Source organism: Notechis scutatus, chromosome 2, assembly GCF_049901735.1.
Source record: "Notechis scutatus isolate UNSWTSFEM ecotype Mainland chromosome 2, rNotScu1.2, whole genome shotgun sequence".
Taxonomy (NCBI): Eukaryota; Metazoa; Chordata; class Lepidosauria; order Squamata; family Elapidae; genus Notechis; species Notechis scutatus.
Genome location: NC_142010.1, coordinates 86,734,164 through 86,751,057, shown reverse-complemented (window position 1 = coordinate 86,751,057; position 16,894 = coordinate 86,734,164). Strand labels below are relative to the sequence as shown.

The 16,894-nt window shown below is 39.0% G+C and overlaps 1 protein-coding gene across 4 annotated transcripts in view; it reads left to right on the top strand.

Moving 5' to 3' along the window:
* PRELID2 (PRELI domain containing 2) overlaps positions 1-16,894 on the top strand; it is a 111,385-nt gene that overhangs the window by 40,589 nt on the left and 53,902 nt on the right. The gene's annotated exons all lie outside the window — the stretch shown is intronic.

Sequence of the window (16,894 nt, the reverse complement as noted above, 5' to 3'; positions counted from 1 at the left end):
ACAAATCTTTTGTGCTATTCTTTTATAGTCATTTACTCACAGTTTATATCAATTTTCACATTGTCAAACTAACATATGCTTATATACAGTATTTATCAGTCATGAATCATCCATGACTAAACTGTTTATTCCATCATTTTATACGAGATATTCCAAATTTTATCTTAAAATTTGTTATACTTTCTTTTTTTAAAAAAAATAAATTTTATTGATTTTACAATTAAAACAAACCAACAACACATACATAAATGAAAGAGAGAAAAAGAAGAAAGGGAGAAGAAAATAGAAAGAAAAAAATAGAAAACAATTAAAAACATTCTCATCTTCAACAGTTTGTAAGACCTCTTTTTTATCCTTATTTTATGCCATATACACACACCTAATCCTTACATATATCTGTGTATCACTACTATGGATTTATCCTATTCTCTTTTGCCTTTTAGTGTGAAGTCTATCTTTGGTCTATCCATTTGTACCAGCAGTTCCAGCTGTTGTAGTATATTGAAGTGTCTTTATTTTTTAATGCCAAAGTTAATTTGTCCATTTCTGCACAACTTGAAATTTTTTGAATGATCATTTCCTCTGATGGAACACAAGGCTGCTTCCAACATTGTGCAAAAGCCAATCTGGCCGCTGTCAAAATGTGTATTATTATATATTTCACTTTTTTTATATTTGTTTATCAAAGATCCCTAACAGAAAGGACTCTGGTTTGAATTCGATCTGTTCTCTTGTCATTTCTTCCAGCCAATTTCTAATTTTCTGCCAATATTTTTGAGCTTCTGCACAAGACCACCACATATGGAAAAAAGTTCCCTCTTTTTTTTTTTTGCATTTCCAGCTATTTGGACTCATATTGGGGTGCATCTTCGCTAATCTCGAATGAGGAAGGTGCCATCTATAAAACATTTTATAGGCATTTTCTTTGTATCCTACCGATTTTGTAATTTTATTATTTCTACCCCAGACCTTTTCCCATTCTGTTATGGTGATGCTACGTCCTATATTCCTACTCCAGGCTATCATGTTCCCTTTTACAATTTCTTCTTCTAATTCTACTTCTAATAAATAATTATAAAATTTTGTTATATTTTTTTTGCCTGATCCTAATAAAATTTTATCTAATTGCTGGAGTTTATTGTTAATTCCAAATTCTTTCTTGTCCTGTTTATACTTTGAATTTGAAGATATGCCCACTGATCAATTTTTAGTCCCCGCTCTTGAAGTTCTTGCCGTGATTTCAAATTTCCTTGTGTATCCAATAGGTCCTTATATTTAATCATTTTAGTGATATCCAGATTATTTGGATGAATCATTGCCTCCATTGTTGAAATCCAAATTGGTATTTTTAAATAGTGTTTTTTTCCGTATTTTCTTCCAATTAGTTAATAATGTTAGGGATAACATTGTTTACCCTAACTGGTTTAGGTAAAAATAATAAATAAGTTATCATGGTTTGTTGGTTAAAGTGTGTGTAACTTTAACTACAAGAATGTAATTAAGGGTGTGGTTGTAAAAGCACCATAAAAGAAGCAAGTCAATTGCAGCTCTCTCTCTCTGGCTTAATGATCCCTAATTACTGGATGGATTGATGACTGCGTTTTTCCTTACTGGAACGGAGGAGAGAAAGGAGTGTTGATTTCTCAACGGAGAGAAGAGATTATACGGACTGATTTATTGTAAGTGAACTGACATTGGCTATTCAACACGGACTTTGCAAATTGAGTATCCTCGACTAGACTGACTGAAATGATACATGACTAATGGACCGTTTATTTTGACTATGCTATAAGTCCTAATGGAATAAACTATATTTTTGATAGCACAAGCGTATCTGTATTTTACTGCGTGTTAACTATAATACAAACTTATCTCACACATTTACCTGTCTGCCTATCTGACTACGCTACACATTCTGTTTAGTTTGTTTTCCTTAACACTCGTTGGGGAATTCAGGCTTAACAAATAATGAGTCTGATTAGGTGTCTGTGAAAATATTTCTGGCTAGTTTTCCCTACATCCCATAAAAAAGCATGCCACCCCCTTTGCAAGTCATGGCCTTCTAAGAATAATATTCTCTTATTGGTTAAATTCACCCATTCCTTCAACCATACTAAAGAGGCTGCACTATAATACAACTCCCAATTTGGAAGTGCCAGCCCTCCCCTGCTCTTCATATCCTGCATTGCCTTTAAATTTATTCTAGGTTTTTTCCCTTGCCAGATAAATTTTATAGTTATTTTATTAAGTTCTTCAAAAAAAAATTTGTGTACTTTGATTGGGATCGTCTGAAATATACATAGGAATTTTGGAAGAATATTCATTTTAATAGCAGCAATCCTGCCTAATAATGAAAGTTGCAGCTTGCCCCATGTTTCTAAACCCTTCTTTACCTGTTGCATCAATTTATCATAATTATTTTCCTTAAGTGTCTTACAATGTGCTGTCAACCATATTCCTAAGTATTTAACTTTCTTTATCACTTTTATTCCCATAACTTCTTCTAGTTCAATTTTCTGTTTTTCTGTTAAATTTTTAGTCATTAATTTTGTTTTCTTCCTATTAATTTTAAGTCCTGCTACTGCTCCAAATTGTTCTAATTCATTCATCAATTTTTGTCCTCTTTCTATTGGTTCCTCGATGAAAAAAAATCGTATCATCCGCAAACTCTTGCAACTTATATTCTTCTTTCTTAACCTTTAATCCTTTTATGTCTGGGTTCTGTCTAATTCGCATTAGTAATGCTTCTAATGATAATATGAAGAGCAGGGGTGAGAGTGGGCAGCCCTGTCTGACTCCTTTTTCTATTTTTATTGGGCGGGTATATTCCCCGTTTATTATAATATTAGCTTGCTGTGTATCATAAATAGTTGTTATAATATTTTCAAATTTGGTGCCTAAATTCATATTATAAATTTTTTGAATTAAAAATTGCCAATTTAAATTATCAAAGGCCTTCTCTGCATCTAAAAACATAAGTGCAATTTGTTTTTTGGGGTGGGCTTCGTAAAATTCTAAGACATCTAGTACTATTCTTAAGTTGTTCCTGATTTGTCTGGTTGGGAGAAATCCATTTTGATCTTCATATATATACTCATTTAACATTCTTTTTAGTCTACTTGCTATAATAGAAATGAATATTTTGTAGTCAGTATTTAACAGTGAAATCGGCCTATAGTCATGTATATATCGGGGATCCGAATCCTCCTTCGGGATCAGCGAAATTAATGCCCCCCTCCATGAGTCCGGCATCCTGGCTGCCAATAAGACGTCATTAAAAACTTCCACCATAAGAGGTCCTATTTGTTCTGCTATTGCCTTGTACAGCTCCCCTGGAATCCCATCTGGTCCCGGGGATTTATTGTTTTTCTGGTTCTCTATTGCTGATTTCAATTCAAACCAAGTAATGTCTTTGTTTAATAATTCTTCGATTTCTTCCCCAATTGCTTTATCCTTCACTTCATCTAAATAGTTTCTTATTCTATCTTTGTTAACTTCTTCCTTTTTATATAACTCTTCAAAATACTTATGGGCAATTTCTTTTTTCTGTTCTATCTCCTGTTGTATATCCCCCTTTCCATCTATTAGCTGGTATATCAATCTCTTTTCTTTCCTTTTTTTTTTAGTCTATATGATAGCCATCTCCCTGGCTTATTAGCATGCTCAAAATAAGTTTGTCTAGTTGTATTCAAATTTATAATCATTCTCTCTTGTTCAATTAAATTCAATTTATGTTTAGTTATTATTTGATTTTGCAATTTTGAATCCTTTGGGGTACTCTGTAATTGAGTTTCTAATTCCTTAATTTTTTGTTGTAATTTGTTTTGCTGGGCATATTTTTCCTTATTCCTCTTGGTATTATAAGAGATTGTTATACCTCTTATTTTGCCTTCACTGTATGCCAAATGTTTTGTTTCGTAGTTGCTCCATTATAATTTTCCTTTAAGAAATAATTTAATTCCTCGAGTTTGTTGTTGTATTTTTCTCTTATTAACTGAGTATTTAACGTCCATCTTTTCTTGGGTTTTTCCCTACCCTTCCATATTATCTGCATTGGATTGTGATCTGCCCATTCATTAGGTAAAATTTTAATCCCCTTTATCTCATTTGCTATTTCCCCATTCATCCATGCCATATCAATTCGTGTCCATTCCCCCCCCCCCCCCCCCCCCCCCCCCCCCCCCCCCCCCCCCCCCCCCCCCCCCCCCCCCCCCCCCCCCCCCCCCCCCCCCCCCCCCCCCCCCCCCCCCCCCCCCCCCCCCCCCCCCCCCCCCCCCCCCCCCCCCCCCCCCCCCCCCCCCCCCCCCCCCCCCCCCCCCCCCCCCCCCCCCCCCCCCCCCCCCCCCCCCCCCCCCCCCCCCCCCCCCCCCCCCCCCCCCCCCCCCCCCCCCCCCCCCCCCCCCCCCCCCCCCCCCCCCCCCCCCCCCCCCCCCCCCCCCCCCCCCCCCCCCCCCCCCCCCCCCCCCCCCCCCCCCCCCCCCCCCCCCCCCCCCTTTGATGAGGATTTGAATAGAATGTAAATGGTTTTTTCTCGGGATGTAATCTTCTCCATATATCAATCAAATTTAACTCCTTCATCATTTCCATACATATCTTGGGAAGCTCCCTTTCCCCCCCTTTGTTCTTCCCCCCATTACTGTGGTCTTTTTGATAATCAGAAATAGAATTAAAGTCTCCTATGATACAAATATTTCTTTTTTCCAATCCTACTATTTTTCCATAAAGATGCTTAAAAAACTCTTTTTGATCTTCGTTTGGGGCGTAGATTACCACTAAGAGAATTGGGATGACATTAATCCAGATTTGCAAAACCAGAGTTCTTCCCTCAGAATCCGACGATATTAAATCTGCTTTCAAATCCTCTTTAACATATATTGCAATCCCTTTCTTTTTCCCCATGTCTGCTGGTGCGGTAAATAGCTTCCCTAATTTCGGACATTCTAGGTATTTTTCATCTGTTTTCTTTACATGAGTTTCTTATAGGCATATTATATCAGCATTTTGTTTGATTAGTTTAGCTATTATCCTTTTCCTTTTTATCATCGAGTTTAAACCATTTATATTAATTGATAGTAATTTCTTTTCTTCTTCCATTTAATTAATTCTGTTTCGCTCTTTGTCTTGTAATGGCTCCGGTCTCTCCTTGTGCCTGAAGATATGTCCTACTTTCTTCTCTCTCCTGATGTAGATGAGTATTTCCTTGATTTCCTAAAGTTCCATCTCTGTTCTTATAATAGCCTTGATCTTCCTGGGAGTTTGTTTCCAGTTCCTCCTTAATGCTCTGGTCTTCCAGACCTACCAATCGCTCATAAAATTCCTGGGCCTTTTCCATGGAGTCTATTTTAATTTTTCTTTCGTTCCAAAAAACTAGCATCCCCTCTGGGATTAGCCATTTAAATACGATTCTTTTCTGATTTAGGTAAGCTGCTAAGAACTTGTAGTCTCGTCTTTGTTCTCTTACTCTTGGTATTTGTTTGAGAATCAAGACTTCTTTACCTTTATACGTGATTGTTTCATCTCTTGACATCCTATATACGATATCCCGGACACTCCTTCTTGCAAATCGTGTATGGACTTCTCTTGGGCATTTGTGGCATCTCGCATAATTAGTGCTAATCCTGTAAACTTCATCAAACTCCCTTAAGATGTCATCTTTATCTTTTTCCAATAGTCCAGCCAGTATTCCTGCCATTAGTTGTTCCAGGTCTTCTTCTTTGGATTCCACTACATTTTGGAATCTCAAGTATGTAGCAGCCTTGTCCATCTCTAGGTAGACCAGTGAGTCCTCCATTTCTTAACTCACAATCTTTAATTCTTCATCTACCCTTTCTAATTTCCTTTTGGTTCGTTCAGTCCTTTTCTCTACCTCTTTTATTGTTGCTTCATTTTTCTCCAAGGCCTGCTGTAATAATCCAACTTTGTCCTCTACTTTGGAGATATCTGCTTTCATTTCTGCTTTTAATTTCTCCATCTCCTCTTTTAGTTCATTGATATCTGCTCTCATCTCGTTATGGTTTTTCATCATTGTTTCTTGCAGCTTCGTCATCAATTCCTGTAAAGTCAGCAAAATTTATTGGATGTTGGCATTCAAGATGTTAGCTTGTTTCTCCACTGGTAATGTTTCTTCTATGGTTTTTTGTGCCATGGGCAAAGCTGTTGCTGATGTAGTTGTTAATGTCGGGGTGACCTTTCTTCCAGTTTTCAGAGCTGTAGTAGTTGTGGAAGTAATTTCTTTTAAGATTTGTTTCTGTTGTTGTACTATATTAATTATATTATCCCAAATTAACATTCAGTGATAGAATCTCTGTATTAGGATTGACCGGTATCTAATTATTTAATCTATCTATTGCTGGATAGCTGTTCTCTTAACTGGTTACTGGAGTATAAGTACCTATATATAAAAATATTATCACTGTATTATTTTAAATCCAAATTCTAAATCACATATATAATTTTGTAAGGTTTATGCTCAGCCTCTGTACATAACTTCATGTAATAATATATATTATATATTATATATATTATCCAAATCCAACTATATTTAAATATTATAAATAAATATGTGTATTTATCTAACCTTATTTTAAATATTCTTAAACACAAACAGTATTACATTCTTCCCCAAGTGGATTAATTGTGATTACACAATAAATTATAATATTAATACATAAAATCCTATACTTATTAATTAAATAATACTTAATGTTCTTACTATTTTCCCTATATATCTAATCAAAGTATAAATATCACTATTATTAATAAATCAATTAATTCAATTATTTAACAATCAGTTACAACAATCAATTTTCCTTTCCCCAGTATGCATATTTATAATCATTATAAAGAGAGAATAAAGAAGGAGAGATAGTTTATCATAGCGCCAGATGGAGGGAAAAAGAAGAGAAAAAAAATTGAGCAAATGTATACAGAAAAAAGGGAGTAAAAAAAGGGGAAAAAGGAATTTTGAAGTAAGTTTTTAGCTTTCCGTCTCTAAGTTTGAGAGCTTTCACTCCAAACGCACCGGAAGTGGGGAGGTAAAAAATGCTGAGTAGTGACTGTAATTACACAGTATCTCTACACATTCGGAAGCTTCCACTTTTACTTTTTGTCTTAGCGTTCTTAAGTTCAATTTTCCTGATTTTCTTCAGATGGAACCACCTCCTCAATTAGATCAGTATGCTCCCTAAAGGGCTTTTAAGTGGTTTATATCAGTTATATACGATAGCTTCAGGGTTTCTAAGTATCGCCTGTGGCGCCACACTGTCTCTGTTCCGTCAGCTCCAATCTTCTTCCTGTCTCCGCTTTAATAAAGTCTTTCAGAATGAAAATCAAATGAGATAGTCCAAATCCTCCACAACTTCCAGGCACCTTCCAGCCGCTAGTCTCCCAACCTCGTAAACTTCCCTTTTTACTCGTTTTTGTCCTCTCTCTCTTCTGTCTGCCAAGCCCTTTCACTTTCACTTGCCTCACATCCGCTTTTTGGCTGCTTTCTTTTAGGGCTCCGGACAGACACTTGTAACAGCCTTATAAAAATCTATGGCATTCCAATCCTCCTCTCCGCCGCTAATTTTCTCTGCCACACTCTTCCCCAATGATCTCACAAACTGTCACTTGCTTCTTTACATCGGTGGAAGTCCGGACTTCGGAGCCGCCATTGATAGGGGGCTGTTTCTTGCTCGTTGGGCTCTGGAGGGCTCCTCTTCGCTACAGGGGGGTTGCCTTCCCCACACTGCAACCCAAGTCTCCCCCACACCGGCACAAATCTCTCCGGGACTCGTGCACCCTCAAAGGATCGCACCAACCGCAAAAAGAGATTAACTGAAACCACAGATGGGCTTCTGCACCTCTGTTCGTCCTTGCCTTGCTACCGGAAGTTTTCTAAAATTTATGTTATACTTTCAACCAATGGTTATATATGTCTATAATATGTTTTTTTTTTATCAATCTATTAAATTTCTATCACAGAATTATCTAGTCTATTACATTACCATGTCTTTTTATCCAACCATTGATAAAACAAATCCCATATCGTATAAAATTGTTTATCTTCTTGTTCTGTAATTTCAAATGTCAATTTACTCATTTCAGCACAATCCATAATTTTCTTAATAACTTCCTCCTGCATAGGTATTTTATCGTTTTTCCAATTCTTGGCAAATACAATCCTAGCTGCTGTTAATACATTTACAATCAAACATTTCAACTCTTTGTTGTATATTTCCGGTATAATTCCCAATAAAAAGATCTCTGGTTTAAAGTCTATATGTTGTTTTATCATTTTTTCCAACCATGTGTGGATTTTAGTCCAATATTTTTTTGCATCTGAGCATGTCCACCACATATGGTAATATGAACCAGGTATCTGATGACATTTCCAACATTTATCCGATTTATTCTTAAACATTCTCGCAAGTCTTGTTGGGGGTAGATGCCACCTGTAAAACATCTTATACAGATTTTCTTTATATGCAGTTGACATCATTTTATAATTTTGAGACCACAATTTTTGCCATTTTTCTAAATCAATTCCATATCCAAAATTTTCCCCCCAAGCAATCATTGTTTAACTTGTTCCTCCTCCAATTTAAATTATAATAAATGTCCACAAAGTTTTTTAATTACCTTTTCATCAGTACCCATCAAATTTTTATCTAAATCAGTCAACTTATCATAAATACCTTCTGTTTTAACATCTTTATCAAATCTAGATTGTATTTGCAAATATGAAAACCATTTCATTTTTACACCTTGTTCTTCCAACGCTTGCATAGATTTAAGTTCACCCTTTTCATTCAATATCTCACCATATCTAACTGTTTGTTCCGTTTTATATATTATTGAATAAGAAAAAGCCTCAATGGTAGATACCGTGTTTCTCCAACAATACGGCATCCACCAATAGGAAGACCCAGCATGTTTTCTAGGCATAAAATCAAATTAAGCCCCTCCCCCAAATTTAGGCCTAGTTTAAAACATGCAAAATAGGAGGAAGGGTGGGGGACTTGCCATTTGGAGTGCCGTTGGAGCTACCACCGCCATTTGGAGTGCCCTTGGAGCTGCTGCCGCCGTTTGGAGCTGCCTCTGCCGTTTGGAGCCGCCGCCGCCATTTGGAGCTGCCTCTGCCATTTGGAGCCGCCGCCGCCGCCGTTTGGAGCTGCCTCTGCCGTTTGGAGCTGCCGCCGCCGCCGTTTGAAGCTGCCGCTTCCGCGTTTGGAGCACTACCGCTGTTTGGAGCACCACCGCCACTCCAAACACGGCGGCAGCTCAAACACGGAAGCAGCAGCTCAAGCGTGACGGCGGCACTCCAACGCGGCGGCGGCTCCAAGCGGCAGAGGTAGCTCCAAACACGGAGCGGAGCCACCGCCGCCGTTTGGAGCTGCCGCCGCTGTTTGGAGTACCATTGGAGCTGCCTCTGCCGTTTGGAGCTGCCTCTGCCGTTTGGAGCTGCTGCCGCCGTTTGGAGCCACTGCCGCCGTTTGAAGCTGCCGCTTCGCGTTTGGAGCACTACCGCTGTTTGGAGCACCACCGCCACTCCAAACACGGCGGCAGCTCCAAACACGAGCGGCAGCTCCAAGCGGCGGCGGCGGCTCCAAGCGGCAGAGGCAGCTCAAACACGGAGCGGAGCCACCGCCGCCGTTTGGAGCTGCCGCCGTCGTTTGGAGTGCCGCCGTCACGTTTGGAGCTGCCGCTTCGGCGTTTGGAGCTGCCGCCGTGTTTGGAGTGGCGGTGGTGCTTCAAACAGCGGTAGTGCTCCAAATGCGGAGCGGCAGCTCAAACGTGACGGTGGCACTCCAAACAGCGGCGACAGCTCCAAACGGCGGCGGTGGCTCCGCTTCCGTGTTTGGAGCTGCCTCTGCCGTTTGGAGCCGCCGCCGCCGTTTGGAGTGCCGCCGTCACGTTTGGAGCTGCCGCTTCTGTGTTTGGAGTGGCGGTGGTGCTTCAAACAGTGGTAGTGCTCCAAGCGCGGAAGCGGCAGCTTCAAGCGGCGCGCGGCTCCAAACGGCAGAAGCAGCTCCAAGCGGCAGAGGCAGCTCCAAAGCGGCGGCAGCAGCTCCAACGGCACTCCAACGGCAGCGGAATGGGCAGAAGGGAAAGCAACAGAGGCAGGTGCCAAGGTCTTGGGTCTGCAGCAAAGGTGTTTGGTGGGAGTAGGGAGCTCTCTGCGCTTCGCCATGATCGCCCCTTAGGAGCGGCTGGTGGCGAGGCTGCCCGCGGGCGCTCTAGATGAGGATGAAAGGGGGAAATTAAGTTACCCCGAAAAGACGGCCTAGCCGTTTTGGGGCTCAAAAATAAGGCCCGGCCTTATTATGTGAGAAACACGGTATCTATAATTGAATTTTTAAATAATATTGTCTTTTTATCTTCTCCTCGTTCAAAAACAATTCCTCTCAAATATAATGTCTTCTAAAATAGCCCTGTGTTTTAGTTCCCTTATACCAAAGGAAGGCATGCCATCCCAACAGCAAGTCATGCTCTTCTAAGGTCAATAGTCTATTGTTCCTTAATGTTATCCATTCCTTTACCCACATCAATTTTGTCACCTGGTAATACAACTCCCAGTTAGGCAAGGTAAACCCTCCTCTTATTCTTGCATCTTGTAACAATTTTAATTTTATTCTTGCTTTTTTGCCCTGCCAAATATATTTCAGCACAATTCTATTTAAGTCTTCAAAAAACTCTTTCCCTAGTCAAATAGGAATTTTCTGGAATAAATATAAAACTCAAGGCAATACATTCATCTTAATTGTAGATATTCTTCCAATCAATGATAATTATAAGTTTCTCCATTTTGTCAAATCTGTCGCAATCTGCTGTTTGAGTTTAAGATAATTATCCTCCTTCAGTGTGCTATATCTTGGTGTGATTGTACACTGCTCAAAAAAATAAAGGGAACACTTAAACAACACAATGTAACTCCAAGTCAATCACACTTCTGTGAAATCAAACTGTCCACTTAGGTAGCAACACTGATTGACAATCAATTTCACATGCTGTTGTGCAAATGGAATACACAAGAGGTGGAAAGCATAGGCAGTTAGCAAGACATCCCCAATAAAGGAGTGGTTCTGCAGGTGGTGACCAGAGACCACTTCTCAGTTCCTATGCTTTCTGACTGATTGTTTGGTCACTTTTGAATGCTGGCGGTGCTTTCACTCTAGTGGTAGCATGAGACGGAGTCTACAACCCACACAAGTGGCTCAGCTAGTGCAGCTCATCCAGGATGGCACATCAATGCGAGCTGTGGCAAGAAGGTTTGCTGTGTCTGTCAGCATAGTGTCCAGAGCATGGAGGCGCTACCAGGAGACAGGCCAGTACATCAGGAGACGTGGAGGAGGCCATAGGAGTGGAACAACCCAGCATCAGGATCGCTACCTCCGCCTTTGTGCAAAGAGGGACAGGAGGAGCACTGCCAGAGCCCTGCAAAATGACCTCCAGCGTGCCACAAATGTGCATGTGGCTGCTCAAACAGTCAGAAACAGACTCCATGAGGGTGGTATGAGGGCCCAACATCCACAGGTGGGGGTTGTGCTTACAGCCCAACACTGTGCAGGCCGTTTGCCGTTTGCCAGAGAACACCAAGATTGGCAAATTCGCCACTGGCGCCCTGTGCTCTTCACAGATGAAAGCAGGTTCACACTGAGCACATGTGACAGACATGACAGGGTCTGGAGATGCCGTGGAGAATGTTCTGCTGCCTGCAACATTCTCCAGCATGACAGGTTTGGCAGTGGGTCAGTAATGGTGTGGGGTGGCATTTCTTTAGAGGGCCGCACAGCCCTCCATGTGCTCGCCAGAGGTAGCCTGACTGCCATTAGGTACCGAGATGAGATCCTCAGACCCCTTGTGAGACCATATGCTGGTGCGGTTGGCCCTGGGTTCCTCCTAATGCAAGACAATGCTAGGCCTCATGTGGCTGGAGTGTGTCAGCAGTTCCTGCAAGACGAAGGCATTGATGCTATGGACTGGCCCGCCCGTTCCCCAGACCTGAATCCAATTGAGCACATCTGGGACATCTTGTCTCGCTCCATCCACTAATGCCTCGTTGCACCACAGACTGTCCAGGAGTTGGGGGATGCTTTAGTCCAGGTGTGGGAGGAGATTCCTCAGGAGACCATCCGCCACCTCATCAGAGCATGCCCAGGTGTTGTAGGGAGCTCATACAGGCACGTGGAGGCCACACACACACTTCTGAGCCTCATTTTGACTTGTTTTAAGGACATTACATCAGAGTTGGATCAGCCTGTAGTGTTTTTTTCCACTTTAATTTTGAGTGTAACTCCAAATCCAGACCTCCATGGGTTGCTAAATTTGATTTCCATTGATAATTTTTGTGTGATTTTGTTGTCAGCACATTCAACTATGTAATGAACAAAGTATTTAATAAGAATATTTCATTCATTCAGATCTAGGATGTCTTATTTTTGTGTTCTCTTTATTTTTTTGAGCAGTGTATATCCCTAAATACTTAACCTTGTTTGTGACCTGTATTTCTAAAACTTCTTCTAACTCTTTCTTTCGTCTTACTAACATATTCTTTGTTAATATGTTTGTTTTATCTTTGTTTATTTTCAAACCTGCTACTTTCCTATGTTCTTCTATTTTTTCTATTAATTTAGGTGCTGTTTCCAATGGGTCTTCTAATATAAATACCAGGTCATCTGCAAAAGCTTGCAATTTATACTCTTCCTTTTTGATTTTCGTTCCTTTTATTTCTTTGTCTTCTCTAATATTCCTATTCAGCACTTCCAATGTTAACACAAACAGCAGGGGCGACAGTGGACAACCTTGCCTTGTCCCTTTTCTTATATCTATAGATTCTGTTAGTTCTCCATTTACTATAACCTTTGCAGTTTATTCATCGTATATCATTTCAATGGCTTGAATGAATTTTTTTACCAAAGTCCATTTGTTCCAATTGCAATAACATAAATTGCCAACGCATATTGTCAAAGGCTTTTTGTGCATCAAAGCCATTTGCTTCTCAGGATGTGCCTCATAGTATTGCAGAGTAACCAAAATAATTCTCACATTGTCTTTTATTTGTCTCTTTGGCAGGAATCCATTTTGATCAATATAGATAAAGTTATTTAAATGTCTTTTTAGTCTTTCTGCCAAAATTGAAGCAAAAATTTTATAGTCTGAATTTAATAGGGATATAGGTCTGTAATTTTTAACTTGCTGCAGGTCTGTATCTTCCTTTGGTATAAGTGTAATATATGCTTCTGTCCATGTTTTGGGTATTCTTTTCTTTAACATAACTTCGTTCATAACTTCTAATAGGTGAAGATTCAATATTTCCTGGGAAGTCTTGTAAAATTCCGCTGGTAAGCTATCTGGACCTGGTGCTTTTCCAACATTCTGTTTTTTTTTAAGGCTTCTGTTCCATCATTGTTATATTCCCTTCTAGCATTGTTTCAGTATCTTTAGGTATCTGGGGTAAATTCGCTTTCTGCAAATATTGCTTAACTTTTTCTTCTTGAATATTCTCTTGAAAGTACAATTTCCCATAGTAATTTTGTATAAAATTTTTTCTTCTCCTCATTTCCATAGCAAGCATGTCCTTCATTTATTAGTTGGCTAATCCTTCTTGATTCTCTCTTCTTTCTCAGTTTATAGGCTAGCTATCTACCTGGTTTATTTGCATCAAAGTAATTCTGTGTAGCATTTTTAATTTTTTGTGCTAGTTCCTCTTTTTCCATTAGTCCCATCTTATGTTTAATTATATCCATTTTATTTTTAGTGTCTTTTTTTGCGGGGACTTCTGTAAGTCTTTTTCCAATTTTTTATAATCATCTTCCAATATTTTGAAAGTCTTTTTCTGTTTTATATTTCTTTTCCTTGTATAGTCTATTATCAAGCCTCTTGTGTAGGCCTTCATCGTGTCCCAGAGGTTCTGTAGAGATGTATCCTCTTTTCTATTTTCTTTAAAAAAGAAAGCAAGTTCTTTCTCTATTTTCTGTTTGAAGTCTTTTTCTTTTAATATCGTATTATTTAAGGTCCATCTGGATCTCCTCATATCCTTTCCAAGTAACTCACTGGATTATGGTCTGTCCAAGTGCTTGTTTCTATTTCAATCTCTCGTATGTTAGCCAGTAATTCTGCTGACATCCATATCATGTCTATTCTAGACCATGAAGCATGTCTGAGTAAAAAGTGTATTGCTTACTCTCCCCATTTCTCTCTCTCCATGCATCTTTTAAGTTGAATTCTTCTGTTATTCAAAAGAAAGATTTTGGTAATATCTTTCTAGCTTTCTTTGTTGATTTCTGCATTTTGTAGTCCAACCGATCATTAACTATTCCATTAAGATCCCCCATCATACAAATATTAGCATAGTCCAGTTCAATTATTTCATATGTAATTTCCTGTAAAATTCTTCTTGGTTATCATTTGGAGCATAAATTGCAATGAAAAGTGTTTTAACATTATTGTCCATTATTTCCACCATCAAAATCCTTCCATCGTCATCTGTGTAAATTAATTCTGCCAAAATTGTGTCTTTAACATATAAAACCACACCTCTTTTTTTAGATTGTGCCAGTGATGCAAATAATTTCCCTATTTTTTTTGTTTCAGTATATATTCATGTTGTTTTTTAATATGTACTTCTTGTAAGCAAATTATATCAAATTTTAATTTCTCTAGTTTATGAAATACTTTCCTTCTTTTAGTAGCCAAGTTAAGTCCATTTATGTTAATCGTAATCAATTTTCTTTCATCCATGTTAAGCTTTGTGAGGGGGTTTTATTGCTCTAGTAGGTCTTAATTCTCGCTGCTCTCTGGGTATACCACTACTGCACCTTCTTCTTTCTCTTTTTCAATTACTGCTATACACTCTTCTTGGAATTCAATTAGTGACTCTTCCTTTCTAGCTTCTTCCTCCTTTCCTCTGAAATATTCTATGTAGAATAGCTCAGCTTTTTCAACTGTGTCAATTATGTGTCTTTGTTCCTGCCAGGTGAACAAGAAGCCTTCTGGCATCAGCCATCTGTAATTTACTCCTCTTTTAAGTAACTCTTTGATCAAAAGTAATATTCTCTTCTCATCTCTCTTAGTCTTCTTGGTACCTGTTTCAGCACCACAGTTTCTTTATCTTTGTACTTTAAAGTTTTCTCTCTTGCCACCTGGAATTTCTGTGTCTTAATCTTTTTAGTGAATCTGATATGAACTTCTCTTGGTAGTCTCTCATTGCGTATCTTGTATAGACACGGAACACTTCATCCATCCCATCCATCATCTTCTCTTTAGTTATCTCTTAATGCTTCTGTCAGTATTTCTGTCATTATTTCAGCAAGATTTTCACCTTTCCCTTCTACATTTTGAAATCTTAAGTAGAATTCTGATCTGTCAATTTCCCATCCTAATGGTTCTCATCTGCCCTTCTCAACATCTCTCAATCGAGTATCAATATCTCCAATTTTCTTGTCCCTTTGTGTATCTTCTTCAATTTTTTAAAATCTATCTTCATATTGCATCATCTGTTGAATATTTTCTACTTTCTCATCTGTTTTTTCAATTCTTTGCTCAATATTCTCCATTCTCTTTTCAATCTTCTGAATTCCTTGCATAATCATCTGTAATGTCACTTCCTTCTCTTTCTCCTGTTGCAAGATTGTCTATATTGACCATTGTCCTCCAGATGGTGAAGAGGCTATTGGTAATTGAGGAAGCTGGTGCTGTTGTCTTTCTGCTCATCTTGTAGTGCTTACCTGAAGAGAGGGAAAAAGGAAAAAGGAAAAAGAAGAAAAAAAAAGGAGTACAGGCAGGCAATTGCCACTCCAAAAAAGAAAAAGGGAAAAAGAAAAATCTTCAGGCACTTATGTACCTTAATCCAATTATTTCTCTTAATAAAAGAGAGAAAAGGAAGAGGATAAAAAAAGAAGTAAAAAATTTACGTTCTAGTTTCTGGAATAGAAGGTTAAAATCCAAATATAAAAATCCAATTGGGGGGGAGTAAAAAAGGAGATGGAAAATAACCTAAAGTTAAGCCAGCCACTGCCACTGAGTATCCAAGGCTCTTTAATAAATCAACTCAATGTTTCTGGTTCCAGTATTTTCAAGGTCACTTCAATCTTCTCTCTTTCAACTTCAGCTCAAAGCTCTAATTATTTAGTTTCACAGATGGGCACCTGTATAAACAATCTGCCATGCTCATCCCACTATCTTTTCCAGTGCAAAGCTCAGAGTCTTTGAGTATAGCACAAGTACATAAACAAACTGAGGAAAGAAAGAAACAATATTTCCAAGCCTTTAGATGGCAGTGCTACGTTTTTTCCCCTTCACTTTCACTCCCCCCTCATGTATTCAATACCAGAAACAAAAAAAGAAAATTGAATCCTTCCTTTTTTTTGAAAAAAAATAAAAATAAAAGTCAAATCCAAAAGAAGAGTTTTAATCAAAACAGACTTTCAAAAAATTGCTAAAAAAATAAAAATAAAAACAAAGATGGAAAATTTAAAAGAAACCAGTCCAGTTTAAAATTCAGTAACTTTACCAAATTCAAAGTTCCAGTAAAAAGGGAAAAGGAAAAAACTTTCACTTTAATGCTTAATTTCGCCGCTTAAACACTTTTCTCTTCACTTTTAATTTCACTTTAAATCTTTCAGGGTGTTCTCTTCAAGCAACAATAGGTAAAAGTTCATCTCACCAAAATGACACACTTTCCTTCAATCTCTTCCATTCTGGAGCTGTCTCAGCTTCAGCAGCTTGAATGGCTGCTTCTCCGACGCCAGCAGAAGGGCTTTTCCTGGATTGACCAGGGACTTTGCAATGTCCCTGGGATCGACAGGATGTGCCCTCCTCAGTCACCGTCTCTACGGGACGGTTTAGGTCCGGTGGGACCGTCCTGCAATGGAGATATCAGCGGCAATCTTGGAGCTTCAAGATTGCACGC